This window comes from Carcharodon carcharias, chromosome 9 (assembly GCF_017639515.1).
Source record: "Carcharodon carcharias isolate sCarCar2 chromosome 9, sCarCar2.pri, whole genome shotgun sequence".
Taxonomy (NCBI): domain Eukaryota; kingdom Metazoa; phylum Chordata; class Chondrichthyes; order Lamniformes; family Lamnidae; genus Carcharodon; species Carcharodon carcharias.
In genome coordinates, this window is record NC_054475.1 from 50,925,732 (window position 1) to 50,951,747 (window position 26,016).

Here is a 26,016-nt window from a genome sequence, read left to right on the forward strand (position 1 = left end):
AATTGCTCCCAATGAGCAGTTTAGGCGAATAGCAAAAATGAATTTAAGGAAAAGCTACATAAATACACATGAGAGCAAAGAAGAGATGCTTTTACTGATGAGCTTAGGTGAATAGGGTGGGACGAGGCTCGTGTGGAGTGTAAACACCAGCATGAACCAACTGGGCTGAATGGCCAGATTTTATGCTGTAAATCCTATGTAAGTTAATGTATTGTAAATACTTAGGGCACAAACTTGATTCAACAGAGGCCTTGCATCACTCACTGGGTGCAGGCCTCACAGCCAGCTACCTCTTGTGCAGCATCAGGGCAGAAGGAGGGGAGATATTCGTAGTGTGGTCAAAACAGCTTGAACCAGCGCTGTGCTGGCACCATACAGCTGATGCCATGTCAGGACTGAAAACTTCATTAACAAAAGCTTAGCCCAAGAATTTGTACGTCATTCACTAAAAATCATGTGTTTGACTGCAATTTGTCACCTGAGCCCGTACAATTTGTAAGGCTATAACTGTCACCATAAAAAATAATCTGGGGTGCCTCTATCCTTCTCAAGGATACATCTATATGTTTGTTCTTTACTGAGCTTGTAAGTAGATAAGGTAGTTTGTATTATATCCTGAGTGTGTACTGTGGATCCGTTATTGAGTCTTCACTATGTTAAGCCACTAAAAACTAATAGAAAACCGAGAATGAAGGTCATGGAGGAGGTGATGCTGTGGCCTTTGAATTGAGCTTAAAAGCATGACCATTGTAATGTGAGGTTGGGAGCAATCTGAAGGAGGAATTTAAGTTTAATTGGCTGTACCCTGCTGTTCTCGTGATACCTCATGAAATCTGGAATAAAAATAAAAATGCTGAAGATACTCAGCAAGTCAGGCAGTATCTGAGGTGAGAGAAATTGATTTAATTAGCGCTTCGGGTTGATGAACTTCATCATCCTAAAAGTGGTAACCATGTCTCTCTCCACAAATGCTGCCTGACCTGCTGAGTATTGAGTGTTATGCAATATAGATGCTGACTGTATATTGGTTCAAATAATCCTTAATCAACCTTCAAATCCATTGTTTGAAACTCATTAATAATACATAATCAGGACTTCTGTCTTGGTCTACATACTATAACAAAAAAAGCATTGCTAACACTTTTAGCTTAATGAGAGTAATTTATATTGGAAATACTTGGAGGTCTTGATCCATCCACTTGATTTATCCAGCAGCATAGCTAAATTGGACAGTGGTTACATGGCTTTTGCAAACTTGAAATATGCACTGTTACTTCAAATTATATTCCAAACTGCTTGAAATTTCAATCTCATACTCATGTGGTCCATTCTGAAGGCATTATAACCTTGTAACACAGTCAAAATCAATCATTATTCTACACTAGTCAAACAAAACTCTTTATCCTATCAGCAATGACAGAATTTAAAAACAATTTGCTGGAACAAGTCTCAATCACGTTGCCTTTTTCCTCCTGAAGTTTGATCTTGAGATATTTGCATTGGTAAGGATATTGTGCCCAAGCAATCTCAGATTTTCATGGCTTCATACAACTTTCACACACTCATTAAAATCTTTTAAATTCTGTTTCCTGAAGTGTTTAAATATCTCATGACCTGTGGAGCAAAGTAAAATTAAATCTCAATTTGTAAAGGCAGTTCTATCCGTGCACAAATCTTTTGTTGCAATAAAAAAAACAATGATTTTCAAGTTCTTCTGAACAGTTTATTATATAAACATGGCCTCCCTCATACATTTCCCCCAAGCATATTATTTATTGTTGGAACTTTCAGTATTCTGACTGGCACTTAAAATTGAACAAGCTTGAGCAGTTGCTAAAATATTAGGAGGCCTACTTATCAAAACAGAATAATTGGCAAAGACATGGTAGACTACACATTAAAAAACATTCATCATATACTTCAATGAAAATGTGTTTGGTGTATAGAATAAAAAGCCATCCATATATAAAGGCTGATTTGGATACAGAGACACAGGATTGATTTTTACCAACTCTTTGGGGACAGGCTGGGAGACAGAAAGACTTGCAAAATGGTGTGGGAAGGCATCGGCAGAGGGAGGAGGGGGCGCTGGGTGTCTTCCCATTGTCATGCCATGTTGCCAGCAGTGGGAGAAGTGACAGATCAGCAGCCTGCCCAGAGCCCAAGTGAGTTACTTAAATGGACAGTAATGAACCACTTCCCGCCTCCCCAGGCATTCTGCCCGTGTCAGGAGGGCCCGTCACCACGCGGGGAGACTGCCAAGTAAACACCTGAGGCCTCCCAAAGGGCTATGGCGGGGTGATGAGGACTCCTTTTTGGGGACTCTTTGGCCCATGGAGAGACCCCCACCCAGTGCTAATGGACACTGCCACCACAAAACAACCACCTACCCACCGAGACTCCATCTGCACCATGCCAGGATCTGCCTGCCTGACCCCAGAGTCCACAGATGCTAATTTGTGATCTTCAAGGGCTCATCGCATGGCCATCAATGTGCCTTCAGCCTCCAGATGTTGACCCAGCAAAGGCTACCTTCAGCAGCTGTTTAGCTGCTGGCCCTCTGATTGGGATGGCAGATCTTGGTAGCGAGGTCTGTGCCGGAGGCCACTAATACCGGACACCATTGAAAGGTACAGGGATCACTTCATCATGTACAGACATTCATTGCAGTTCGAAAGAAAGAGTGAATGGTCTTCCATCTTTGAAGGCAGGAAGTTGGATCTTCAAATACAGCAATACACAGAAAGCATCAAACACAGCCTAAATTTTTAGGCAGCAATTTTGTCTGCACCTGTATAACAACAGGCACTGAGCGTCAAAGTAATTCAGAGTGCGGAATCTTCCCAAATTTCCACTAAGTGTGGCAGTGGGCTGGAAAAAGGACATTTTACCCGCTGGCCACAATGGTGGGTTTTCCCATTCACATTCCCGCCTCATTAATTGTGCATTCCCGGGAAACGTGCCGGGTAGCTAGTGGGATGGCCTCTGATTCGCTTGCCCCATCATCACCTCAGGCCTTCAGTAATCCGGGCGCCATATTTAAAGGCCACCCCTGCACAGAGCTAGCACTTTTCAAGGGATAGGAAACTGCTAGGAACTGATGGCTGCCAAAGGAAGGAAACAGGCTGCCCCCTCAAGCACCTACTGGATGCAGTGGTGATCTGCTGGATGTCCTGTACCCACGCTCTGGACAAAGGCCACTAAGCAAGGTCACCAATCCTGCATGAAAAGTGGCAGCAGCAGTAGGCAGCATCAATGCCCTGCAAAAGAGGGCAGCCACAAAGTACCGAAAGAGGATAAATGGCTTCCTCTCTTCTGCCAGGCTAAATCACTCTTCTCATAACTCTCAAGTCACACACTCACAAATCCATTGCACACTCACAGGGATCTCACTCACTGCCAGTTCAAAGGACATCATCATTCACTCTCACACACACACCTTCATTTGTCCTGCGGATCGTGTCCTCATCCCATGCATGGCACCAATCATCACCCATGCTAGGCATCCGTATCATCTGGCCTGGCAGGCACCCTGTTTACATTCTCTCCATCTATATTCATGCGGGACAAGCTGGCACACAACAAGAGAGAGAGGTCGTAGACTGGTGGAGGAATGTGTGAAATCAAGGTACTCGCAGACTTTGAAAATAGAGTAATCTAGCTGACTGGTGATGTTCTGGACTGTTCCTGTGCTGGCGGTGATGTCGGTGGTGTTCTACCAAGTGAGGGTCCAGCAATACAACATCCATCAGGCAAACACGCTGTTGGTGAGTTCTTTTGTTCTACAGTCCTCTGCCATGCACTAATTATCTTTCCTTGCTTTCTCAGGCACATCTGGGAAACAGCCAAGAGGGCCCACTACCCAGGTCCCTGACTCAAATCCTCAGGAAACCTCATTAGAGAAACCTAATAACTCTCTTATTTAAGACGCATCACAGCGCTCACCCGCACACTCCAACAGTGCACAAACACACACCTCGGTGGGACCTAGCTTGAGTGTAGCCTCGAGGGCACAATCTGATGAGCACATCACACTGTCTGATTCACAGCAGGTGGAGGCAGAGACTTCCCAGGTTTCCAGTATTCAGAGGACTCCTGAAGACCAGAAATCACTGAGTCTGAGTCAAATTATGAGCCTCTAGACTTGGTCATACCTCAGTTGCTGGAGCAGCAAAGGCAAGCTCGGGAACATCAGGAAGGGATGTCCACTACACTCCTCAGATTGCAACACATGAAGGTAGAGTCTGTCCACCTTCACTCTGAGGTGATAGGGCCAGCATGCCAATGCATTGAGGTTAACATTGAATAGGATGGTGGCCGCTATGTAGACTTTGGTCCAGGACATCACTCATGCATTGCTACGCAGCTTCAACTCCATTATTGATGCCATAGTTGGCCTCCTATGGTGTTAACACAAGAGGGGCACGGAGAAACTCAATCTCATTCTAGATTCCCCTTCTCCTCAAGGAGTAGCCAGGGGCTGTCAAGCACCATAGGGAGGATGATCAGCAGGTACAGACTCCGAGGCCAACCACCCAGGCGACTCCAGAAGTGTCCAGCCCACCCAAATCCCCACTTCCTGTGACCTCAGCAGCCCCAGCTCCACAGGTCGAAGAAGGTGCCACAGCCACAAAGCAGGACCCCGACAGCAGGCTGGGGCCCTCCAGGTCTCAGCCCTCCAGAGGACACCCATTAAGGTCATCACAGACAGGGTGTAGCAGTCAGCAGACTGCCTCCACCTCCGCTTGGATGTCAGGGGAGCACCAAGAGGAGCAGCAGGTTGAGGAAGGTTAAGAGGAGTTGCATAGCCTGGGTATGGGTGTTAATCAATTGTACATAGTGTTCACTATTGTAAATATGCTCCAAGAATGCCTCCTTGCCTATGGCTCCTTGTTTTGATGAGCAGTGTTTGTGTCACTCAAATGTGAAACCACAGTCCCTGCACAAGATAAAGGCAGGTGTCTCAGTCCAGTGCCTCCTCCCTGTGCTTTGTACAATCTTCCCAGCATACTGATGGTGAGCCTTCATTGTCACTGGTCACATCAGTCATGCCTGCACCTTATTGGGGCTTATCACTTTTGTCAGAGTGTCCTGGGCCAGCGGCACAGAGTTCCGTCATTCTCTCCGTGTGCTCCCAGCATCTTTGAGGTGTAGTTGGTCCCCAGCTCATCAGCATCTGTGTTGGGGACCATGTGGTCCTGAAGGATTCAGCTCATGAAGGATGCCATAGGATCAGGAGAAGTTAAAGTTTCCCTGCTGCATCTCCATGATATGATCCTTTTCGCCAGAGCACAAATGATCTGCCCTCAGACAGACAGGAGTCAGACATTCACATAAGCTTTGTGAGGATCTATGGAGTGTCCCCACTGCATGTCATCATCATCCTCCATGAATCTAGCAGCTATGAGGGCCTCCCGATTGTGCCTGCCTCTTCTGACCAGTTTGATGGCCATATCACCATGATCCTCTCTTTCAAGGACCTTCCCACCCTCATCCCTGTCAATGTCCTCCTCATTGGAGGAGACATGCAACTCCTCCATCTCCTCCTCAGCCAGCTCTTCCCCCTGGTGCAGCACCAGGGTGTGAAGGGCACAGGCAGGCAATGACGTTGCATGATATCCCCTGCGGGCTGTATTGCAGGTTCCACCAGACCGGCCCAGGCACCAGAACCACATTTTCAACATCCTAATGGTTTGCTCCAACAAAGGACGAGTTGTAGCATGAGCCTTGTTATACCTTCGCTCTGCTGCAGTTGAGGCTGCTGCACGGGCATCATCAGCCACGTCCTCTGTGGGTAGAACTTGTCTCTGAGGTGCCAACGCTGCAGTCTCTCTGGACACTGGAAGACGTCAAGGATCTGAGACTTACTGAGAATGTAAGAGTTGTGGACACTCCCTGGAATTGTGCACAGACCTGCAGGATGTGTTTGTGGTGGTCACACACCAGCTGCACATTCAATGAATGGAAGCCCTTGTGGTTGATGTAGCTGACCGCTTATTGCCATAGAGATCTGAGCACCATGTGAGTGCAGTTAATGGCTCCCTGCACCTGTGGGAAATCTGAGGTCTGGGCAAATCCCAGCACTCTCTCTTCCAGGCTTTCCTGATCCCGTGCAAAATGCACAAAGTTGTGTGCCTTTGTGAAGATGTCGTCCATGACCTCCTGGATGCATTTATGTGTGGAAGCTTGTGATATCCCTCAGAGCTGACCTGTGGAGCCTTGGAAGAAGCCACTGGTGTAAAAATTGAGCACCGCAGTCACTTTCACGGCCACTGGCAGTGGATGCTCTCCATGTCCCTGTGGTGCCAAATCCTGCAGCAGGTGGCAGATGTGACCAGCCAGTTCCCTGGACAGTCTTTGGCGACAATGATTCTCGGCCATCTGCAGCAATGACAAGCACTGTCTGTAGGGTCTAGCGAGGCGCCGACCAGAGACGGCTCACTGCAGCTCTTCAGCAGCGTGGGCAAAGAGTCCCAGCCGCCCCTTCTTCTTGAGGGTGCTGCTCCTCCCTCTGTGCAGCCAGGCACCTCCGTCACTCTCTTCTCCTTCATCTCCACTCCCTGTAAGCCATGAGGCATACAGCTAGCTCACCAGGCTCCTTGCTCCTGATGCACTCCTCCTGCAGGTGAAACCTCTCTTGGTTAAGTCTGAAGGCCCCTTAACACATCCCGGACAGGGCTGGCCACCACTTGGATGGGCAGAGATTAGTGTGCTGCATGGCTGCCTGAAACCCCACCCACCTCAGCCCCACTCCACCCTACTGATTGACAGCTGCTTTGCCCATTGGACTGCATGCTGTGCTCTCAGCTCAGGCACAGGCATTCTCCTAACCTGCGCTGCAAGGCTGCACTGTTAGCCTGAACCATGGGGAAGACTGGTCCAAACCTGAATTATGACATAGCAAGGGACTGTGAGCGCCTCCATCAGTGACTGCTCCATGGCCAGATTTAGCAAGAAGATTGCATCAATGTGCCCAGTCGTCCAACTGTTCTGCAGTCCACTAAAACACTCATTAGTTTGCAGCCTGTGCTCGAGGTATGAAAAGCCCTGGCCCACTTGGTGGCATTTTCATGCTCCTGCGTTGCTTGAGTGGGCAGATAAGCTAGAGACCCAACTCCAATCATATCATTGTGGCTGCGCCTGAACTGTCTGAGCTGTGGAGGAATTGTTACGTTATTCAAGGTTTCCCTACCACGTGGCCACTTCCCTCATCTCACATGTGCTTGTGCACTACCATTAGACTGGGCTGCCTTGGGACCGCTCCCCCTCCAGCTCACCTCAGATGCAGTGCAGCCTTTGCACCCCCCCAACTCACCTCAAAGCATGCTGCCTTGCCCCCCAATCTCACCCCAACCACAGTGCAGCGTTTGCCCTGGCACCGGCCAGCAGGGAAAAAGCAGCTTGCCTGTGCCCTCGCCTGAACGTGTGGTGCCTCACGAGCACAGGGCAACGTTAGTGCTCAATCCCCTCCGAGTTCCCCTCGAAGTTCAGCTCGCCAGGTGCACACCTTTTAAATGCTGTTGTGAAACACATTGGCATGCAACCATGCCGACATGCCCGGATGGTCCAGCATGGGTGGATGATTCCAATGGGCAGGGCTTATAATTGATATGCAGATGTATTAAAAAGTCATTCCTGACGTCCAGTGGTGGGAAACACAACCCACCATTGACAGGCAGAGTAGACGATCACAAGCTGGTTTCACCATGTTGTGAAACCGATTTTGGCCTTCTCGTCATACTGTCCACTCACTCCTGCCATGACGCCCGACCCCAACAAGGATGGAACATTCCAGCCATAGTATCCCAGCGCTTTAAAACAGGATAAAGCACAAAGACGCATGGGCAAATAATTATACCAAACCCTGTAGTCCCGACTCGGCAAAAATCCAGGCTCAATAGTTCCAAGGAACTTAACCTGATTATTATCATTTTTATGAAAGGTTGTAGGGGGTAGGCAGAAAGTGGAGTTGAGGCCACAGTCAGGTCAGCCATGATCTTAGTGAATGATGCAGCAGGCTCAAGGGCCAGATGGCCTACTCCTGCCCCTAATTTGTATGTCCCTATGTTATCCATCACATTAATCAGCTCCTGAGCCATTTCTGCCAGCTCCAGCATGGTGTCCCCCCAAATCTTCCCTCCTCTTTCAGAATTCCAAAGAGATTGCTCCCACTGCAGCACTCTGGCCTAGCCCTCAATCACCCCCCTCAACACTCCCTTCCCATTCTACCTGCAATATCTGCCATTTTCCATCCTCCCTTCCCACCATCCAGGGTCCTAAACACTCCTTCTAGTTGAAAGTGATTCACATGTACTTCATTCAACTAACTATACTCTAATCCCTGCTCATGATTCATTCTCTTCCACATTGAGGAGACTAAATGAAGATTGGGTGACCACTTTGCAAGAACACCTTTCTTCACTCTGCAAGCTTCTGACCCTAATGTCCTGGCCATCTGTCATTTTAGTTCTCCATCCTGCTCCCACCTGTATTTCTCTGTCCTCGGCCTCTTAGACTGTTGCAATAAAGTTCAACATAAGTTCAAGGAAAAATACTCAACTTTCAATTGGGCACTTTACAGCCTTCCAGACTCAACACTGAGTTCAAGTATTTCAGATCATAGCCTCTGCCTCCATTTTATTTTTCAGGCAGTAGCTGTTGGCAGTAATTTTGGCATTTCCATTTATACTTCTGTAGACACATCCTTTGATTCTTAACTGTCCCATTTATCATCTACTTTTGCCTTGCACCATCATCACTTTTGGCATTTATTCTCCCATGCCTTCTCCTCTGTCACAAGTCATTCCCTTTTGCTCTTTTCTATCCTCCCTTCCTCTGAAATTGCTTAAAACCTGTTACATCTATTATTTTTTTTCAGGTCTGATGAAAGACCCTCAAACTGAAATATTGGGCCTGCTTTTTGATTGCCAGCAGGTACAGGAACTGGTGCGGGCTCAATTTAAAAATTGCATCTCTGGATCCTGATGCCTCCTAAACACATTCTGATTTTCAAAGGGATGGTGGGGGTGGGTGGTGGGGGGTATGGTGGAAAGGTGTGCTCACCTCCAATTAATGGTCTATTAACCTCCATGAGGAGCTTGTTAACAGGCCAAGGAGGGCAAGGATGGATTTTCAACTGTATGTTTGGCAAACCTGAACAGTCTGGTGCACATTGTCTTGGGGCCTGGGAAATCTTGCGTCAGATCATGTGCATTATCTCTCATCTGTCCATTTGACCACTATCGAGTGTGTTTTGGCTTTCAGCTCTTCAAGGTGCTACCTGCTCTCTTTGGCAAGGCAGCAGCAGACACCATCATGGCTGCCATCTGCCTTTGCCGCTTGGGCTCTGCAGAAGCTCCTGCCTTCTGGTAATGCTCAATGCCACTAATTGGACGCCAAGCTTACCTCCAGCCCAGTTAGAGAATTCATATTTCAAAATAGCATCACGTGGTCTACACAGTTGCAGCATTCAATCATAACTTGAAAATTACCTGGGCATCGGGTTCCCAAGCACACTTAGAAAATCCAGCCTGTTACCCCTGTTTGGCTCTCCACTGATGCACCCTGACCAGCTGAGCATTTCCAGCATTTTCTGTTTTTATTCGGATCAATCAATTCTTCCAAACTCAGCTAACTCCCTGTTGTTAAAACTGCCCTCAGTAATACAGCATCAAACCAATTGCCTGCCCAACTCAAACTTGTCCTTTGATTATCAGAATTTGCACTTTATCTTCAGGGCTTCTTTCAGGAATCATGTTAATTTTAAAATTAAAGGTGAAATATGCATTAATTTTGTGGCCCACCATCCGAATACATCCTCAAAAGCTTCGCATAAATCCGTTTGTCACAAATTCCCCTTCGCAAACTGAAACTGACCTTAATTTACAGCATTCAGTCTCTGTAGATGATTCTAATTTGGTTCCTTTGCAATAAGTATTTACATATTCCTCCCTTCCTCTCCCCCGAGTGAGAAAATCTTAGCTTTCAAACCAGGATTGATGGAATTCTCTTCCTAAATCTCTCTGCCTTTCTCTATTTCTATTCACCTTTGCAAACCTCCAAAAACAAAGCCTTTGGCCATGTTTTCAATCTTCTCTCTAACTCACCTAACTTCCTCCTTTGTTCTTGAAGCACTTTGGGACATTATGCAATTTTGCTAAGTTGTAACGGTCTGTTCCTTAACATTTTATTGGCTAGCAACAGCTTGCATTTATCTAGGGCTTTCAATGTAAAAGTAAACTTCCCAAGGCACTTCACAAATAGAAACAGATAGCACATTGCTTCCTACCTCTATTTTTCTTGGACAAAGCAGCACTTACCAAGTACCTAATGCTTATGCAAAATTAGGACCATGCTGTGTTTTTGACCAAACATAATTAGACACTAGCCTTTTTTTAAATCAGTGTCAGGTTGAGCGAATTTGGAGCTATTATAAAAACACTCTCCAGAGACACAAAAGTGATATGCAAATCAGTGCAAAGGGGCAGTGATGTTTAACAATAGTTACCTTATTAAATTGAGGTCAGGCCAGCTAATTGAAGGACAAACAGTGAAGGTCAATTCTGCACGCGAGCATTTATCTTTTCAGTCCTCCTCCAAGTAAACTGTAGGAAAACGTATTTCAATAGAACAGACAATCAGCTGGTGAAATTAGTCCACAGCCTTATTCACTGCAATCTCCAGTTAATCTATGTGACCACCCTGAGCTTTTTTTTTGATTCGATCATTTTCTCTTGGACTGCCTGGATTGCCATAACAAATTTGTTAACTGTGCTTAGAATAATGAATGCTAACTGTCCCTGTGCACTCAGTTTCAGTCAAAACTTTCGCCAACACATAACTTGCATGTAAGCCATGATATTGGCGGGATTTTCTGGCCATGCCCGCCCCCAGGGTTATCCAGTCCTGTCGAAAGTCAATGGATTTTTGGCCAGGCTGCCGATTTTCCCGCAGCAGGTCCCGTCTGCAATTCACAGCCATTATCTTAGGAGTTTTGCTTTCCGCCAAGCTCTGGAGTGCATCATTACCACACACTGTAAGCTTGCACTCTGATGTTCATATCCTAAATCGTGCCAAGCCCTGATCACCCATTAGTCCATTGTTCGCTGACCTACTCCAATTCCACCAATGCCTTGAATTTAAAATTCCCAGATACCTATTCAAATTCTGGTGTGGCCTTGTCCTTCCCTTCCTCTATGAACTCCTCCAGCCCATCAGCACTCTGAGATCACAGAGCTCGATCACCCGCAGCAAAGCTTTGTGCCTCCTCGGCACAGCCTGGCACTCACCCCCTGGCAATGACAAGGGCCAGCTGTTAACAGGCAGGAGGATACTGAGATGCCAGCCACCAAGAAGGAACTGGCAGGGAATGAGACCTGGAAAAAGATCCAGCTGAACACATTCCCCCACTATACTCATTAAATTCAGGCTGCTTGGCTTGGAGATAGATGCTCTCAGGTAAGTCCCGGGATGGGATGGGGCATTAAGGAAAGTGGAGGTGGGGAGCATGAGGGAGAGAGTTGGGTCAATCACGACCAGCAGGGGTGCCATGGAGCCAGGCAGAGCTCTCAGGGCTGAAAGCAAATTTTTACAATAAATAAATACATCTATGTATCTCTAGCTAAGCTGCACCCACATCTGGAAAACACCAGCAAAGCAGGCCTGATGTCTGGATATCCCAGTTTCCCTGAGGGATCCTAAATCAGACTAGGCTCCTCATTAGGCAATGCAGCGGACAATATGGCCACCCTCGGCAACCTGGATGGCTGAGAAATGGTCCATCTCAATCTCAGGCCAGATGTTGTTCAGTCAGCCTAGGGAATCAGAACATTGGTTCCTGAAGTTAGACCTCGTTACATCCAAACAGACACAGCAAGTTCTAACTTCTACTCACCCTGTAGACCATGACAGCGATGACAGCAGCCGAGAGAAGTTCTACACATCACACAGCTACTCTAATCAAAGCCAAGTTGAACTTGATTCAGCAAAGAAGTTGAACCGGGATCAATGTGGAGTCACACAGTCCTGGGATTATATGCACCTTTAGATTTACTTGCTCTTTTAATTGCTGCTCTCACTTCCAAGTCTTGCTGCTCAAATAGAACAAGCAATTTATGATGACATAGATCCATTTAGAAACTGGGATTTTTGCAGTTTCTGAGAATTCTATGTCAACTGATGGCATTCAGACAGCAAGTAACACTACATGTGGAAAGTATAGTTATGTTATAAGATGTTACAGGATTTGACAGTTCACAAATATAAAATTAGCTTTTCAGTGCCAGAGAGGTTCCCATTCAACTGCCCACCGTCACCTCACAGCTTCATCACGCCAGGTGCTATATTTAAAGCCCAGCCCCTCACACAAATCTCAGTGCTTCCAGCCCACAACTACTGCAGGGAAGATGTCCATGAAAGGAAAAAGACTGCAGTTCCCAGGTCTAATGATGTGTCACTGGAATGCCATTTGGACTCCGTGGAGGCCCACCGTGATATCCTCTACCCCCGCTCTGGGTGGAGGACAGGCAGCAGCATCACCAATCCAGCATGACAAGTGGTGGCAGAGATAGTCAATATCAATGCTGCACAGAAGAGGTTGGCCATCCAATGCAAATAGAGCATGAGTTATCTCATCTGTACAGCCAGGGTATGGCAATGATCTCAACACCCTAAATTCACACACTCAAGCCCATCACACATTCTCTGGCATCTCACTCACTGCCAGCTCAAGGGACATCACCACCCATTCTCACACACAGCCTTAAATGTCCATCTGGCCTCATTTCCCCTGGAGACTGCCTCCTCAGCCCTGACCCTTGAGGCCACTTGCACAGATCAACATGTGTCTCCACATACACTCTGGGGTACCCTACTGCCCCAGTACAGCCCTCGTCCTGTAGCCTCTTCTCTTGCCTGAGGCCACTTCTCCCCCTTCCCCAAACAAGCCCTAGCCCTGCAGCCATTGGAAAATGGCTGATCTGGTAAATAGAGACCTACCTGGGAGCCCCGCTAAAAGTGATGTGCTGCTGTCTGTGAAGCCTGGCACTGATGACTGTGAGTGCTGAGCAAGCAACGGAGGCAAACAAACCTTGAAGTCCCGGATGAAGAGCAGCCTGCCAGATGCACATCACTTACGTGCTGTTGTGAAACACGTCGATTTGTTTTCCCATCTATGTGGGTGGACGATCCAGCGGGGGGATGAGTCTGGTAGGCCAGGCCTTATAATGATATGCTGATGTATTACGATAATGTTCCTGAAGTCCGATGGTGGGAAACGTGGCCCGCCATCAGTGGGCCAAGCAGGCAATTGCAAACTGGTTTCACATCGTTGTGAAACCGATCCTGCCATATTGGTTGCTCACCCCTTCGAACACGCCCGACAATGGCGGGGGCACAGAAAATCCCAGCCCCAGTTACACCTCATTCAATAAGATATAACTTTTCAAGGCTTTTTACAGCAAGGTTAATAGCGTGAAGGTGAAAGTTCTCATCAGTTCAATGATTTCTATTTGACTGCAGTTCACAGGGATTTCATCAATACACCCTATGGGCAAAAGGAGATTCGCGAACAACAGCTTCTGGGTTTCCATATTTAACTCCACATGTAGTTGCTGTCAGTTTCAGAGGAGTAATGACTGTGAATGTTGACAGTTTCACCCTCATTACCATTGCAAAATCTTGGTCTAGTATTGATAGAATACAAATAGCAAAGTGTGAGCACTTCCTCGGTTGGAGCATCCGCAGCACAAGTGACTTTACTAAGCTACTGTGGAGTGTTGATATCAGACTACTTTAGAGTTAAATTCCATGCCATTTAATTTCTCCTAGATATTATGTTCACTACGATGTGTTACTGTTTGTTAAATTGTTTGCTCATTGACACCTGGTGAAAGTCTAAAATGCCACGTATTGAAATCTAACCGCTGTGAAACCTCTTTTGTGATTCAGTTCAGAGGTATTGACCTTTGTTTCATCTTATTCCCTACTGTCAGCGACCTTGCATACATCACTACTTCAAGGGTATAATGTAATTTCTGATTCGATTACCCCATGAATCTAAGCCAGGTGCCTCCATGGAGAGGCAGTTACCTCAGGACAACTTAGAATATTGTTTCCGAAACAGCAAGCCAATAATAATCTGTCTATTTGCATCACAAGAACAATTTGTATTTATATATCACCTCTAATATGTCAAAGTGCTTCACAGGAACATCACATCTCATCAACAACAAAAATTGCAACAAGATAATATTATTGTCTGAGACAGGATGGAGCTATGTTTGCATACTGGAATGTTATCCTTGATTTCAAGTATTCTTCCTAGAAGTTGACTGCTTTAAAATCTACAAAAAACACCTACTTCACATTTATGATTTGACCACCCGATAGATGGGTGGACAGGCCTATTCTACACAGAGCAATCTCACAGCTACTGTCTTCTGTTTAATTAGGTAGCTTTTTCTCACTAGGCAAATTACAGTGTAAACTATGTGCTATCCTACAGCAGAGGCTCCCAGGCAGAAGAACCATTCTTATTTATCATAAACAGATGCCGAGTTTCTACTATTGTCGTGCAGGAAGTGTTATGCTTACATACCAACCCTCATACTTTAAAAACACACAGATCTGAGAGTCACACAGAATTGTCAAAAATACTGTGGATGCTAGAAGTCTGAAATAAACATTCAGCAGGCCTGGCAGCATTTGTGGAAACAGGGTTGATGGAATGGATTTTGGTGAGATCGCCGGTGCCCCTATGTTGGGCTCAGTACCAGGTCAGGAATCCAGAAGTGGCCATGGTGAGATGTTGGTTGCAACCTCTCCAGAGGCAAGACTCCCATCCAATTAAGGACAGTGTGCAGGCCAGGGAACCAGCAGGTATAATAGGAGAACTTACCTCCTTGTAAGCCTGCTCCTGGACCTGGCCAAATTGGGTATTAGCAAGTCCAGGCAGCATGTAGCCAAGGGCATCGTTTGACCCAACTGTCTGCCCCTCTTCCTCGCCTATGCTCACAGCTGAGTGTCCCCAGAGAGGGAGCACACAGTGTCCGCCGGCACACTTGAGGCCTTCCGTGGATGGTGGCCACCATGGGGCTAGGGTGCACCATCACCCCCAGGAATGATATTTTGAATTAGTTTGCTAAGTTTCTTTGGTCATTTGTCTTTAGTTACAGTGTCTCTTTAAGGGACTATCCCCGCTATGCGTTTTGTTAATTTATTTAATTTGTGTTAACTTGCTTATTTGATATAATCAAAGGAATATAATAAGAGGACTGCATGCAGTGATGTCCGGCTGGCAGCCCCACCGGGGACAGGGTAGGAGAACATGAGGGTGTCTCAGGCTGGAGTAGTTATAAATGGGTAGTTTCCAGGCCATCATTGTGAAGGAAAACCCCTCTACAGGATGGGCTGTGGCCACATCTGTAGATCTCTGGTCCTGTGGCAGAAGGGGTGTTAAAGGAGACTTTGCTAGCCACCCAGCCTGCCAGCAGGAGGCCACCTCCAGGCAACAGCCAGGTTTCTGGTTCAGTGGGGGACCTAAGTACCATTTGGAAGAGTCTGCCATTATTTAGAAAGTTGACTTTAAACCACTACCAAATTGTGGAATTTGAACTCACATGAGCAGAAGAGGTGCCCAGTCCTCTGCATTGTGAGCCCAACAGCATTACTACCATGCTGTCATGCTCTGGGCTGTCGGGAAGATCCTGGCGGTGTCACCATTTTGACCCCAAGCCGGGATGTAATTGAGCCTCATTAGCTACTCTGCTGTCAGATGAGTAGTCAGTGCTGGTCAGACTCCAGCTCTGCCAAAATCACTCAGAGGAGCCACTCCAACTTGGATTTTTCTCATTTTCCTCCTGGTCCAGCCTCCAAACCCATCTCCCAGTCATCGAGAAATTCAGACCAATGCTTCAGGATAATGATCTCTCATCAGCATTAGCTAAAACATCAATGTCATGACAAGGCGAAGGGTTTGTAACCAGCTTCATCATTCTGTGTGCACAGTTGCTAAGGGAGGCCATTTCCATTTCCAGAGGAAGGTTTGAGACCTTTTCACCTTTTCAATTGAAGGAAAGTATGATGAGGGTGGGGACTTGACCGTGTGTTGAGAGCAAATTGTAACCAAATCTCTCGGGGACTGAATGCTACTTTAGGTTTATTAAAAAATTAGAATGATCCGAAATCTTTATATTCTGTTCCCTTTTACAGAAATTATACAAGTCAAATATTAAGGTTATATGTATATGTTAGAAAATGAATTTAGAAATGAAGGCACATTGATAAAATGGTATAGGATTTCAAATCTCTACTGCTTCTCAATGTCATCAATGATTTTAGGAATCTCGAGAAGAATATGAAGCTCACGTTTTGTATTTATTAGAAATGGGTTCCTTTATTTGCTGCTTCTTTGTTCTTTTCTAATCTACCCTTTAAACCTTTCTATGATTATCTAAAGCGTTATCTTCTTGTTATCCGCATCCCGCCAACATGTGAAAACAGTAATTTTCTATATCCCTTCACAGGATGTGAACATCACTAGCTAGGCCAGCATTACTCTCCATTCGTAATTGCCCTTGAGAAGGTGGTGGTGAACTGCCACCTTGAACCACCACAGTCCATGTGGTGTAGGTACATTTACAGTGCAGTTAGGAAGGGAGTTCCAAGGTTTTGACCCAGCAACAGTGAAGGAACGGTGATATAGTTCCAAGTCAGGATGGTGTGTAGCTTGGAGGGGAACTTGTAGGAGATATTGGTTCCATGAATCTGTTGCCCTTGTCCTTCATAGGTGGTGGAGGTTGCAGTTTGGAAGGTGCTGTCAAAAGATTCTTGATGAGTTGTTGCAGTGCATTTTATAAATGTTACACGCTGTGTTGGTGGTGGGGGGAGTGAAGATTTAAGGTGGTGGATGGGTCGCCGATCAAGTGCTGCCCAATTGCGGAATCAAATCTAACAATAGATGTTTTGTCCAAAAAGTCATTCTGCCTACCACAAAATTGAGCAACGTCATGCATGAATTTCAGTGCTGGTGCAGTGGCAGGTAGGCCGTATTTCCAAGCGATTGGCTGATCAAATCAAGCAGCTTGCTCCTTGGGTGTTCATCACACACATGATCTGTACTCAACCAGCCCACGCTTGTAAAACCCAAAGCAAAACATCTTCAGAGTGAGCTGAATTGAGGCCATGAAAGTTCATTTCATTTGAAATCTTTTCAGTTAGCAAAGAGAAGAGACTTTCATCACACCAGACTGGGATAGATTTGGACTGAGATCCTAGAGGTGAATAACTAGTGTTTAACCCACTGCAACACACAGTTTTCACTATTTATATTAAAACATTTAACAACTTCTGACCTTATAATTACCATTGTACAATAAAAAATTATGAATTCTCTGACCTCAAGACCCACATATGTTCCACATTTTCTAGCAATCTCTAATGTTGATTCAGGTTAGTTAGTTCACTTGTTGTTTATTTTAGATGATAATTTGCTAGTTTCCTTTCAACTTGACATTACATATAGAATGCAGAGGATTGGAATTGATCAGCACCACAGGTGTCTCTGAATGAGTCTTTCTCTGAGTCACAGCCTAGTCATTTTATTGTACTTGATGAAATAAGTTGTCTAAATCAGAGCATCTTCAATTTGCCTGACTCAAGAAGCCACACTTCAATGCTCTGAGCAATATTTAGGAGAAGTTTGAGGGTAGGACAGTCTGTTTAGTGGAAAATGAAGGATGCTTTGTTAAGACCACAGCCGGTATTAATTGTTGCGCAAATCAAATCCCAAAGTGAAACTTGTCTTATGGGCCAAAACCTTGTTTTTCTGTATTCTGATAAGGAGGAGATGACATACCGATCTCAGCAGGAAGAGGTCCGGTAATACTTCTGTCTTTTTTTTAATTAAAATTTTTATTAACAAAAAAATAGAAAACTTAAGCATACAAGATTACAGCTACACAATTAAGGTTAGTCTTACAAAACATTCCCACAAAACTCTCTACTTGGTCAAACCCCCAATAAATACTTTCCTTATAAATATTTAAATGTTGAATCCAGTAATATCACACAAGGCAGACTGCTGTAGCTTCAGTACAGGTGTACCATATGACCTTTACCGTCTTCCACTCTGCTATGGAACCCACTTCAGAATAAAACTGCTTGCTGCAGCCCAAGGCTTCTCAACAGTTCAAACAACTCCAGCTATCTCCAGCCAACAGCTATCCAGCTCAATAGCAAATCCCAGCTATCCACAGTAACTCTAATATGCCTTTACCCCGTCATCTCAGTCTCATTGTTCTCACATCCCTTTGAAAGTCAAACCTTCCAAATATGAGATCTTTCATGTTTCCATCTTGTCCTTGCTTTTGGATCAATAAAAATATAATATCCCACTACTATTTACCTATGCACTCCTGCAAGGTACAAACATTTTCCTTGTGGCCCCGACACTCCTTTGAAATTCAACAACCTCCCAACTTATCTAAAAATGCAAATGTTAGATCTAACCTATTTACCCATAGTTCAACCTTAACACCTTTAACCTTTTCATGTTTCCAAACACTCAGGCAGCCTGACTCCCATCAGCTTACCCAGCTTAATTAAAATGCACACATGCACATGTGCACACACACACACCTGGTCTTCTTTACAGAATAATACAATATTCCCCAAAATATTTTTTGAAATAACATCCATTTTCACAGCTTAACTAACTGTCATCCAACCATTTACATTTTAAGGAAAAAAACAGATTTTACATAAAGACATCATTAATTTCTGACCTTCTGAATCCATGGTATTCTGTTTATTAGTAGAATTAGGATATCAAACTCCCTTGGATGTATTTTTGAAAAAATTGCAACACATAAGGTTCATGGGTCAGATTTTGCCATCCTGACGCTGGGCAAACTCATGTTGGACAATGGAAAATGGAGGCAGGGGGACCTTAAATTCAAAATTCCTGCCAAATTCATGCTAACTGCCATTTAGATTGGCAGAGGAATCGTGGAGCTTGGGCAAGGGGTGCAGTGATGTTGAGTTCAGTCTTTTAAGTGCCTGCTTAATTCTGAATTTCCCAGAGATTGAAGATTTCAGTGAGGTGGGTAGGTTCCTGAAGCCTGTCATCAAGTTAGTCAGTTCAAAAAACTTAGGGGAAGCCTATTGTGGAATTGGGAACCTTTTGACAAGTAGCTTTAAAAGGCCTTGACAACTTCAAATGTCATAATTTAATGGTGTATAATAGGTTAAGTGTGTTTTAATGTGATGATTGATTGTAGAGTTCTGTCCTTAAAAGATAAGTAACCATTAAATTGACCAGCATTGCGTCAGTGCCCACATGCATTACAGTACTTTATCCATGGATAAAGTGCTCTTTGAAATTCAGCAGTATTTGGAATATGATTTTATTGTGTCAGCTGGACTTGTTGTTTTTATTTTTAATTTATTTAATGTCCAAACATTTGCTGAGCCCTTAGAAGAGCTGAACAGATGCCTGACCTCTTTGATTGAAAGTCCATCTGCTAAGCCTTTGAAAACAATTAACAGAAGGCTGGTCAGCTGGTCAAGAAAATTCAAAGACTATTTTGTAATGAGCTCTAGAAAACTTGTTAATCAGTTATGCAATGGAATTCCATTGTGAATGCATGGTTAAATTCCAAATGCCCAAATGGATTTACCTTAGCAGTGAAAGGTTCTGTGAGCTTTATTTGATTGACAGTTTATGAAAAGCTAATAGGATTAAAATGTTTTGAAGAGCTTTTTGAATGGCTATTTGTTTATTTTGACATTTTCATAAGCACTTTAGAGGAGAGATATTTTCAAGATGTATTTCAACAGCGGTCAGTTTGATTGACAGTTTTATGAACTCCTAAGAGGAACATTTTTTCAAAGAGGACTTTGAATTGATAATCGTTTATTTTTATGAGCATTTCAAAGACTTCCAGTGCTATTACAGAGCTCATGAGTTCTATTTATAGTGGAAAAGGATGAGTGGACATGGATGTGGCATGAGGTAGGTGGGACCTGAGGGATAGATGGCCTATCAGTCATCCATAGAACTGGGCCAATGCCCCAATGAATGGAGGTGGGCTTTCCAACCTGCCAGCCTCAGCATCTGCCCATCTCTGTTCCAATCTTGGGCCTGCATCAGGAAGCGGTGGCCCCAGCTCCAGCCTCCAACTCCTCCAGGGAGAAATTTCCAAGCGTGTGCGGGTTCATCCAGAACTCAGGAATGTGATGATCAGGAGATGGCTTGATTTGCGATTCCCTAGCCAATGATGAAAACCTAGCCCATTGCCTCAGATTTTATAGGTGTTCACAATCACGTGTTTCAAAAACTAATTCACAGAAGGGTGAAAAGCCAATTGGACCTGTGGTGGGCAATTTAGGAAAGATGCCAACCAATGCATCGGGGAATTTGTTCAGGTCTTGCCTATTCAAAGTTTCCAAATTTCTGGAAATACAACAGCTTGGATGAACTGAGACAGACTAGTTAAGAAAGGTTTATTTGACAGAAAAAGATGACTAGTTACCCAAAAGTGCAAGATGATAGTGGGTGAAATTGCCCACGCTTGCTGGCGTCGGGCATCTTTGGTGACATGGGCAAACAATATGGCAAGACGGCCAAAAATCAGTTTGGCTACATTGTGAAAACAGTTTGCGATCGTCTGCTCAGCCTGTCGATGATGGGCCACGTTTCCCACCATCGGACTTTAGGAACCTCATTGAAATACATCAGTATGTCATTATAAGGCTAACCCTCTGGACTCATCCCCCACCCCCACCCCCACCCCGCCACCCCGCCCCACCCCCACCCCGCCGCTGGATCATTCACCACCCACCCCCCCCACGCCAACGTGTTTCACGACAACATATAAAAGGTGTGCACTTGGCCATCCAAGTGGTGGCCAGCACTCTTTGGGATGCATTAAGGTGCCTTCAGACTTAACCAGAAGAAGTTCTTAGTGCATCCATGCTAATCCACGCATCTCTCTCATCTTTCACTGGAAGGGTACATCAGGAGCATGGTGAACTAGTTGTATGCCTCATGGCATACAGAGAGCAAAGTGATGGAAGGGAGAGCAACTGAGGCACCTGGCTGCATAGAGGATGGATCAGCACCCTCAGGAAGAAGGGGTGGATGGGGCTCCCGCACATGCCACCAAAGCGCCACAGCAGGCCGTTGCTGGTCAGTGCCTAGCTAGACTCAGGGTCCATAGACACCACCTTTCATTCCTGCAGGTGACTGAGAACCAGTGTCGCCGAAGACTGCGCAAGTCTAGAGAACTGATTGGTCACATCTGCCAGGTACTGCAGGACTTGGCACCATGTGGACAAGGAGGGCATCCACTGCCAGTGGCGCCTTTCAGTGCTCCACAGGTGACCTCTGTGGGATATCACAAGCCTCCGCACCACAAATGCATCCGGTAGGCCTGCACAGTTTCCAGGGAGTGTGCACAACTTCTACATTCTCAGTCAGTCACAGAACCCTGACATCTTTCAGACTCCTCAGAGGCTGCAGGGATGGCTCCTCGGGGACAAGGGCTAGCAGCAGAGGATATGGCTGATGACATCTGTTCCTCACATTGCATCAATGAATGTTTGACTCCAGTCTGGTTTATGGCAGTGCACGTACTCCCTGTGATACTGCTTCTGTCATGGAGACCTAGTGGAGGCCCGATTAGTCACTCAATTGCAGGAGGATGATGACAACCTGCAGTGAGGACATTCCATAGATCTTCACATAGCCTTTGAGAATGTCTGACTCCTGTCTGGCCCTGGGCAGCTTGCTTGTGCTTTGTGATCAGGGTCATATCATAGAGACTCAGCCATGAAACGTTAAAAGCATCTGATCCTTTGTCTGCCTTCAGTACCTGACCTGTTCAGGAGCACAGTGTCACTGGTCACAGATGCTGAAGAGATGGGAGGCCAGCCCCACCTTAAAGGTGCTGAGAGCACACAGAGAGAATGATGGAACTCTGTGACGTCTGCCCACGACATTCTGGCAGCAGTGACCAGCACCATTGAGGTGCAGGCATCAGTAATGTGTCCAGGGGGTGTGAGGCTGCATCATCACTTTGGTTTGAAGGCTGCACAGAGCACAGGGAAGAGACCCTGGACTGAGACACCTGCATTTTATCTTGTGCAGGAAGGTTTCACATCTGAGTGACACAAACACTGCTCATCAGAACAAGGAGCCATAGGCAGGGAGACATTCTTGGGAGTTCATTGACAATAGTGAACATTATGTCCAATGATTAACACCCTTGGCCAGGCTGTGCAATTAATTCTTCTTAACTTTCCTAACCCTGCCCACCCTGTCTTGGTGCTCCCCAGACATCCAAACTAGAGGTGTAGGCATCCTGCTGGCTGCTATGCACTGTCTGTAATGACCCTGACGGATGTCCTCTGGAAAGCCCCGGCCTGCTTTTGGGGTCCTGCTGTATGGCAGTGGCACCCTCCTCAGCCTGTGGAGCTGGAGCTGCTGGGGTCACATGAAGTAGGGATTCAGAGGCTGGACACTCCCGGAGTCACCTGGGTGGATGGCCCTGGAGTGTGCACCTGATGATCCTCCTCCCTGTGGGTGCCCAAGGGCCCCTGGCTGACTCCTTGAGGAGAAGTGGTAGCTGGAGTGAGGCTATGCTGCCCTGCACCCCTCTCACATACATTATGTTGTCAGCAATGGAGTTAAGCCAGTGCAGCAATGCAGGACCGATGTCCTGGACCAAGGTCTCCATGGTGGCTGCCATCCTATCAGTGCTGATCTCAGTGCATTGGCATGCCTGCGCTATCACCTCAGAGTGAAGACAGACAGGATCCTCCATCGTGCTTTGGAACCTGAGGAGTGCAGCAGACATCCCTTCCTGATGTTCTGGAGCTTGCCTTTGTGGCTCCAGCAACTGAAACATGACCGACTCCAGAGGCTCCTCATCTGACTCAGACTCAAAACATTTCTGGCTTCCAGCAGTCCTCTGAGTGCCAGAAACCTAGGAAGTTACTGCTGCCACCTTCTGTGGATCAGACAGTGTGATGTGCTCACCAGACCATGATGCCAAGGCGACTCTAAAGCTGGGTCCCACCGAGGTGTGTGTCTGAGCTGGTGGAGGGTGTAGGTGAGTGCTGTGATGGCACATCAAGGAGGTGCCTTCAGATTCCTCTTCAGAGGTTTCTTCAGGGATTGATTGGAGGCTCTAGCTCATGGACTCTGTTGGCTGTTTGGTAGATGTGCCTGCGAAAGCAAGGGGAGATAATTAGTGCATGGAATTGGCCTGTGAAACAGGACACATCACTCACAGCATGGCTGTCTGATGGATGATGCGCTGCTGGATCCTCACTTGGTAGAGCACCACCGACCTCACCGTCAGCACAGGACAGGTCCCAGTTATCGCCGGCCAGCTGAATGGCTCTGCTTTCAAAGTCATGAGGACGTTGATTTCAGGCATTCCTCCACAGGTCTGCGACCTCTCCCTCTTGTTGTGTGCCAGCTTGTCCTGCATGAATGGAGATGGAGAGAGTGTAAGCAGGATGCCTACCAGGCCAGATTATAAGTATAGCTGGCATGTGTGGGTGGTGAGTGGTCCCGTGGACGGGATGAGGCCAATGATGTTGTGTGTGAGAGTGTGAATGGTGATGTCCCTTAAACTGGCAGCAAGTGAGGGCCCTGTGGATGTGTGATGGGTTTGTGAGTGTGTGAGTTGAGAGTGATGAGAAGAGTGACTTATCCTGGCGGAACAGAAGAGATCATTACCCTCTTTCAGCACTGGATGGCTGTCCTCTTTTGCAGGGTGTTGGCACTGACCACCGCTGCCACCACCTCCCATGCCAGATTAGTGAGGTTGCTGCCCATCCTACGGCCATGACGGCGAGCCTCCACTGCATCCAAAAGACACTTGAGGGTGCTGCAGTCTTTTTGTCTTTCAGGGCCATGTCTTCTTTGCAGGAGTCATGTGCTGGAAGCGCTGAGAGGTGTGCACGCGACTGCACTTTAAATATGGCGCCCGGTATGATGAAGCAGCAAGATGATGGCGTGGCAGGCGAATAAGGGCCTGCCCACCATGGAAGAAGCATGTTTCCTGGGAATGCATAATTAATGCAGCATATAATGCATGATATGGCGTGGAAAGCCACCATTGCAATTGTTTTACCCACACTTAGTGCAAATCTGGGATGATTCCACCCAATTTGTCAGAGCTTGAGGCCATTCCAGCAGCAATATTTGGGCTCTATTCACTGAGAAACCATGGCTTAGTTTCCAGATGTTCTTATTCTGCTTATAACAGATGAGGCTTGCTTGGATCAAGTGTGGTCAAAGAAAAGAGTACTGGCAATCACTCTTTTGACAGCAGCTAAGGAGGGTAATCTTTGGCTTATGTCATAGATTCTCCTTGTTAAAATATTGGGTCTCTCATAGATAGCTTGGTGGTAATTGGTGTCAGTCACTTGGGTAAGCAGACTGAGAGTTAAGACATGCTTAATCAAAACAGTATGGCAAATTTTCACATAATGCCAAATAAAGACTACATTACATTTCCTCATGTCAGTGGGTTCTACCTGTTCCTCCAACATTTGGCCCCTTGCTCTCTGCAAAAACTCTTGTAGCATTCTTGACATATTGTTGATCGCATACACAACATGCTACTTCAGAAGCATGCTTTTCAGTCACTGTATTATCTCTCTCCATTCACAGTTACAGGATCATAGACTTTCCACTACATTTGCTTCAGTGCAGAGGGATCTGGGTGTCTCCATGCATGAATCACTGAAATCTAATATGCAGGTACAGCAGGTAGTAAGGAAGGCAAATGGAATTTTGGCATTTATTGCTAAAGGAATAGAGTATAAAAATAGGGAAGTCCTGTTGCAACTGTACAAGGCATTGGTGAGATGCACCTGGAGTACTGTATACAGTTTTGGTCTCTTTACTTGAGGAAGGATGCAGTTGCACTGGAGGCGGTTCAGAGGAGGTTCACTAGATTGATTCCAGAGATACGTGGCTTGTCTTATGAGGAGAGATTGAGCAGTTTAGGCCTATACTCACTAGAGTTTAGAAGGATGAGAGGAGATCTAATTAAGGCATATAAGATGCTAAAGGGGATAGACAAAGTAGATGTGGAGCGGATGTTTCCCCTTCTGGGGCATTCTAGAATGAGAGGCCATAGTTTTAGGCTAAGGGATGGTAGATTTAAATCAGAGATGAGGAGGAATTACTTTTCTCAAAGGGTCGTGAATCTGTGGAATTCACTACCTCAGAGTGCAGTGGATGCCGGGACGCGGAATAAATTCAGGGAGGAGATAGAGGAGGATAATTAGTAACAGGTTGAAAGGTTATGGGGAGAGGGCGGGAAATTGGAGTTGAGGCCAAAATGAGATCAGCCATGATTGTATTGAATAGCAGGGGAGGCTCAAGGGGCTGAATTGCCTACGCCTGCTCCTCGTTCTTATGTTCTTATGTTCTTATTTGGTTATGAGGCTCTTTTGACCACTAAGGCAGGAAAATAAGTTGATTATTTATTGACTAAAGGGAAATATTATCAAAGTCAGTTCATTAGCATCTTAACTATCTATTGTCATGGATGGTCTTTTTATGAAAAGAAATTGCCTGAATACACTACTCCATTAGAAACCCAGCATTAAAAGTAATTGCTTTTTCCAAAGCTTTACTGTGGAAAACTAGTCAATCTTCCAACATAATATGCCTGCAACTTAGGTCTCTGCTCTTATAAAAATTATATTTCTGCAAACAAATTATCAACACAATCAAAGTCTTGGAGAGGGTGCAGAAAAGATTTCCCAGAATGGTATCAAAGATGGGGGACTTATTGTGGAGAGACTGGAGAAACTGATGTTGCTCTCATAAGAGCAGGTAAGGTTAAGAGGAGATTTCATAATTTTATGGCTCTATGATTTCCACAGAAGCATATTTGAGTAATATTCTACCTAGGTTGACTATGGCAAGATGGCCATAAGCAATTATTTGAGAAGATGACATTAAAGATGATTATAACAAGCTGGTGTGCA